The following is a 6,000-nucleotide window of genomic DNA, read 5'->3' as shown; positions in this document are numbered from 1 at the left end:
CCAAGACAAAGGGTCTAGAACTCATCTAACACAGCCCTTCCCTTGACAGATGAGGAAACTGAAGCCCAGAGAGGGGCTGGCTACCCTTAAGGCCACTCTGGGAGTTATGTGAAATGTAGTTGCCTGATCCAGACTCTCGGTGTTGGAATAGACCCTAAAGGTCCCACAACGTAAGCAGGAAGAGATGCAGTCAAGAAACCGTTGGGTAAGGGCGCCTGGCTGGCACAGTCAGCTAAGCGTCTGAGTCTTGATTTTGGCCCAGGTCATGATCCCAAGGTGGTGGGATGGAGCCCCACGTTGGGCTTTATGCTCAGCGGGGAGTCTGCTTGGGATTCTCTCTCCCTCTCCTTCTCCCCCCCACTGCCAAAGCTCACACTCTCACTCTCTCAAAAAAAAAAAAAAAAAAAAAAGCAGCAGCAGCTGTTGGGTAATTGTCACAGCTTGATGGAGGTGGTGATGGAATGAAAGAACCAGAACCAACACTGGGGTTCGTTGCCAAGTTGCCCTGCCACCCTGGGAACTCAGTCTTGCTGCAGCTGCCACCACCAGTGGCAAGGTTCCTGTGGCCCCCTACTTCTAGGCGTGGAGTCCCCAGCTAAAAGTTACCGTGGGTGTCTAGATTGGGTGCCCCTCTCCCAGCCCGAGGAAGGCTGGAGAAGCAGAGACCTAGCAGGACCAGTAGAGTCAGCCAGGCTACACTGGTGGCTCTCAACTCCAATCGGCACATTAAAAGCCCCTGGGAGCTTTAAGATCCCGATTGCCAGGCCACGGCCCAGACCAATTAAATCAGAACTTCTGGAGATAGGATCTGGGCATTGGTATTTCTTTTTAAGCTCTCAGGGTGGTTTTGATCAAAAGTTGAGACCAATACAGTAGGGAAAACCAATGATGAAGGATCTGAGGAATCTCTCCCTTTAGTTTCTTGTGGTTTCAGGTAAGGTTGGATCAAGGAAGCAGAACCACTCTGATACAAAATAAGGGCTTATTGCGGCCTGACACAATTGTGGGAGCTGGTTAAGCTGCCCATACGAGACCGTTGGCCCGTGTTTGGGTGAAGGCCTGATGGCCTGAGGGCCTGAAGGCCTGTGAGCAGCAGGGCCAGCAGTTGGGATGAAAACAGTAGACCCCATAGTAGTTACCTAGTGCCGTACAACAAACCACGACAAAGCTTGGTGACTTGAAACAACAAACATTTATTATCTCTCAGTTTCTGAGGGCCGGGAATGGAGCAGCGAAGCCGAGTGGTTCTGGCTCAGGGTCTGTCATGGGGTCGCAGTGCAGGTGTCCGCTGGAGCCTGCAGTCATCTGAAAGCACAAACAGGGCTGGGACATCTGCTTCCGAGAGGACTCACTCACATATCTGTCGCCAGGAGGCCTCAAGTGCCTTGCTGGCTGTTGGCCAAAGGCCTCACTTTCTCACCACATGGGCCTCTCCACAGAGATCCTCCTGACAGTGGCAGCTGGCTTTCCTCGGATCGAGCGATCTCAGAAAACGAGAGACAGAGAGAATGTAAGACGGAAGGCTCTGTGTCTTTTGTAGCCTAAGTCATAAGGGCCATCCCATCGTTTCTGTCACCCTCACATTGGCCAGACAGACCAACTCGGCACACTGTAGAAGGACGGACTTGGGGAGAGGCACACCAGGAGGCAGGACTCACTGGGGGCATGTTGGAGGCTGGTGTGGGGAAGTGCAGAGACAAACCGGAAAACACCATGGCAGCTAGAGTCCACGTTTCACTGCCTCTAACCTCGATGGCATGGGTCACCTGCAGGAAAAGCTGGCACCCTCAGCCACAGCTGCAGAGGCACCTGCCCCAGGATCCGGAGGAGCCAAAGGAGAAGAGCCAGAAAAAGCAGAAGTAGCTAGAGGCCTGGCTGTACCCTAAGGCCCAAAAGGTGACGTTTTGGCTCTTAGGCTCAGCAACAACAGGAGTGAGGTTGGCTCACTAAAAGTGGCTGAGGCCTCACCTGCAGCTTCCAAATCTCAGGCAAATTTCTCCTGCGGCCCACCCTCACCTGGACGGGTGCAGAGAAGGGAGTTCTGGGAAATGTAGTTCTAACTAGGTGCTCAGGGGTAAAGGCACCAGAGGGTTGGATTGTGTGTTGGGGGATGGGTGCAGTCAGTGAAGGAGGTGCTCAGAAGGAGCTTTCCGTTCCTTCTCCTCGGGCTGTAGCCAGGACAAGCAAAGACAGCCATGGGTGAGCCAGAGTCTGACAGTGAGAACACAAGAGACCTCAGTCCCCGCAGAACCTCAGGGAAACCCCTGCCCACCCACCCCCACCATTACAGACCCACCATGGATTGAGCCTCTTGCATTCTGCAGAGGGGAGGGAGTGGGGGAGGGATGGCAGATGGATGATTTGAAAGCTGATTCCAAATCAGCTGGAGTGGACAGTAATTTCTCCCTACTTCATATCAATAACCTCACACTTTAATGGTCTGGTCACATCTAACAACACTCATGGCCACTCACACTGTTAGCCTGATGTCCCCTGAGTCAAAAATATCTCATACTGATGTTCCCCCAGCACGGCAGAATGGCACACAAAAGATGGTACCGAGGACCTGGCTGGTCTGCCATTTCAGAAGCCCTAAAAATATTTCTCCTACTAGCCTCCTCATGCCTGCAGATCCCACATCGCAGCATTAACCCTCTAGACAAAAGCTTAAAATTGGCTTTAACACACAACTGCCTATAAGAGAGGTCACGCTGTAGGCTGTTATCAGGCATTTATATTCCTTAGTGCAAATGAAATCTGGAGAGGCAGGGGGCATAGAGGATAACTGAGGGAGCATTAGACACTTGACAGGGACAGATAAACAGGAGCGGAGAACCCCGAAAAGGGAGTGTGAAAGAAATAATCTTAATAGATTCGCCGACTCCTGTTTCATTTTCGTCTGTCTGGACTCACAGAAAGACTACGTTTCCCAGCGTCCCTTGAAGTAAGACTGAGGTTATGTGCTAGGATTCCGGTCAATGGGCTATAAGTGGAAATAATGTACAGCACTCCTCCCAGGCTTTGCCATTAAAAACATCTTGTGCAACCTTCACTTTCAGCGACAAGCAGAGAGGCTGCCTGTCATTACGGTAAGACTGAAGCATTCGAGATCCTGGGTACTGCCCTGGAGAGTGGCCCGACTCCCTCGGGACTTGGCAGGAGCAACACAGAAACCTCTGTTTGTTCGAGCCCCTGAGACTTGGGGCTTAATTTGTTACTGCAGCATAATCTATCCTCTCCTGACTAATACAGAAATTGGTATCGGAAACGAGGGTTTGCTGAAATTAAAACCTAAACCTTAAGGTCAGGCAGCAGGAAGTGAGGAACATGATATCAGAGGTCGATAAGATAGTGATGCACGTTATGCAGGACGAATATTTTCTTTTGCGCCTAAGAGATGGGACAGGAGAAACCGCTGAGTTTCAAAATGACTCAAAGTGAAGACCAGACTGGGGATGTGGCCTTTCCACAAATTCCCAGATGCCTTAAGGTGGCTCCCATTAAATGCAGAGAGCAAGGTGCAGGGGCGAGAGAGCGAAGAAATAATTATTATTTATTATGCGCTGGACTTCGTCTGAGCCAGAGATCAGCGGTTGCGCTCAGCCACTGAGATGCCAAGGGCTGATTTGCCACTGAGCCGAGCCCAGCCTACACCTTCGGGTCTAAAAGAGGGTGTAAGGAGCGTGCAGGGTGCAGGTTTTCCAACCCTGCTGCAATTTCTACTGCAAAGGAGTTTTTAGGCAGCCGAAGCATATGGGTGTGCGCATGGGTGCCGATGCGTGTGCGCGTGTGCTTACACGTAGCTCGTAATTACCTGTATGTTCCAGCAACTGCTAATCTATTTGCCCAAAAGGCCGTAAATGCTGAAATGCAGAAGTTCGCTTGCTTCCCCATCCCCGGCTCTCATCAAAAAAGAGGAGTGGTAGATGGCTTGGATGTATTTATTCACTGGTTTAAAAAGGAAAAAAAAAACAAAACCAGGAAGAATTGATTCAGTGTAAAGGGAGTCCAGAGGGGAAGCAGAGAGTAAAACTCCTCATCCCTCACTCCCATCATCCTCACATCTGAGGCATCAGCCTGGTAAATAAGCTTTAGAAGTGTGTCTCTTCACGTGAAGCCAATTTTCCTATAGATGAAAAAGTTACCAAACACGTAGTGGTAAAGAGAGAAGGAGCTTTCCAGAACACTAGGGATGAAAAGAAGCAATGGTTTGATCCGGACTGGAGATGAAGGAAGGAGCCAGAAATGAGGGGATGGACGACTCAAGAAGTGTCTATGAAAACCGAGAGACGACGTTAGTGAGAAAGGGCTCACTGAAAGAAGGGGGGGGGCTCTCCGGGGATTGGGTCTGCCGCGTGTACACTCAGGCCTGCCTCGTGTACACTCGGGCCTGCGGTCAGGCTACGTCAGCCCTAAGCCAAGGGGTGATCCCAGACACAGACTTTTTTGGGTTCCTGGACCCAATTTCCTAATGGGTGTGTTGGAGGGGGCTTCCCCACATAGGCAGCCAGCGCTCCAGACACCGGCTGGGCCTCGTCCTACACTTCAACTCAGTCCTGACTCTATCTACCCGGAGACAGCCTCAGGTTCCACAGGATAAGGGCTCAGTCTTCCAAGATTGCCCTGCTCCTGCTTCAGATGACTTGGGTCCAGGCTGTCACCTGTGCTTCTCACTGACCAGCTACAGATGGGACACTCCCTCCTATCTGGAGTGGCTCACAGAACTCGGAGAAACTTCTTACTGGATCACCGGTTTATTACAAAAGGACAGAACTCAGGGAAGAGCCAGATGGAAGAGATGCACAGGGTAGGGGGAGAGAATGAGGAGTGCCCTCTCCAGGCGCGCCACTCTGCTCACATCTCCACACGCTCATCCACCCAGAAGCTCTCGGAACCCCGTCCTTTTGGGGTTTTATGGAGGCTGCTTTACACCGGTATCATTGATTCAATCTTTGGCCATCAGTGATTGATTCAACCTCCAGCCCCTTCCTCTCCCCAGAAGTCAGGGCTGGGACTGAAATTTCCAATCCTCCATTCAAGGCTGGTTCCCCTGGTCACCAACCCCCAGCGTTAGATGAGGGCTCCCAAAGTCACCTCCTTAACATAACAAAAGACTCATGAGATCCCCAAGGGTTTTGGGAACTCTGGACCACAAATTGGGATGAAGACCAAATATAGGGGTGCTTGGGTGGTGCAGTCGTTAAGCATCTGCCTTCAAGCTCGGGTCGTGAGCCCAGGGTCCTGGGATCGAGCCCTCCATCGGTCTCCCTGCTCAGCGGGAAGCCTGCTTCTCCCTCCCACTCCCCCTGCTTGTGCACTCTCTCTCTCGCTCTCTTTTGTCAAATAAATAAATAAAATCTAAAAAAAAAAGACCAAATATATATTTCTTCTTATAAATCACCATATCACACAGGCAAAAAGGACAGACTCTCTTACGTAGGGGAGAAGATCACCATGCATGGTTATCAGTAGTCCAACTGAGTCCGGCCCTCGTGGACTTTCCTGGGTTTCCATGGAAGAACAGGGACTCTGGAGTCAGACAGCCCTAAGTCCAGTTTCATCTTCTTCCCACTGGGTTATATTAGTAAGTCACTCAACCTCTCTGAGCCTCACACTGTCACATAGAACTGGTAAGACCCTCTCAGAGGGCTCTGGAAGAATTAAATGAGATGAGAAGCATGGAGCAGGTGACTTCCTTCCCATCCCCCCGCCCACCCTGATACATACCCAGAAAGGCTCTAACACCGCTTGAAGTACTTTGTGCCAAAGCGGCCGTGGGAAGCTGAATGATGCTGCCCCTCAAAAAAAAAAAAAAAAAATGTCAATGTTCTAGTCCCTGGAATCTTACCTCCTATGGCCAAAAAGGACTTTGCAGATGCGATTAAGTGAAGGATTTGGAGACGGGGAGCTCATCCCGGGTTACTCGGACGGACCAGATATGCTACAAGCATCCTTATAAGAAGAGGGGGGCAGAGGGACATTAGAGAGACTGGAGTGACG

General features: G+C 50.9%; 1 long non-coding RNA gene across 10 annotated transcripts in view; it reads right to left on the bottom strand.

Annotated features, from left to right (window-relative positions):
- Positions 1-1,173: 1,173 nt before the first annotated feature.
- The window catches only part of LOC105239621, a 48,143-nt gene continuing 43,316 nt past the window's right edge, over positions 1,174-6,000 (bottom strand). For 8 of the 10 annotated variants that reach the window (XR_004622308.1, XR_004622310.1, XR_004622303.1 and 5 more), the window contains 3 exons: positions 5,728-5,798; positions 3,815-3,948; positions 1,174-1,766 (listed from right to left, as the gene is read on the bottom strand). This is a non-coding gene — a long non-coding RNA (uncharacterized LOC105239621). The remainder of the gene's footprint in view (positions 1,767-3,814; positions 3,949-5,727; positions 5,799-6,000) is intronic. The other 2 variants (XR_004622312.1, XR_004622307.1) reach the window with 2 other exon arrangements.

The sequence above is a fragment of the Ailuropoda melanoleuca genome, chromosome X (assembly GCF_002007445.2).
Source record: "Ailuropoda melanoleuca isolate Jingjing chromosome X, ASM200744v2, whole genome shotgun sequence".
NCBI lineage: Eukaryota > Metazoa > Chordata > Mammalia > Carnivora > Ursidae > Ailuropoda > Ailuropoda melanoleuca.
The sequence above is the reverse complement of the archived record's forward strand: the minus strand, read 5'-3'. Positions and strand labels throughout refer to the sequence as shown.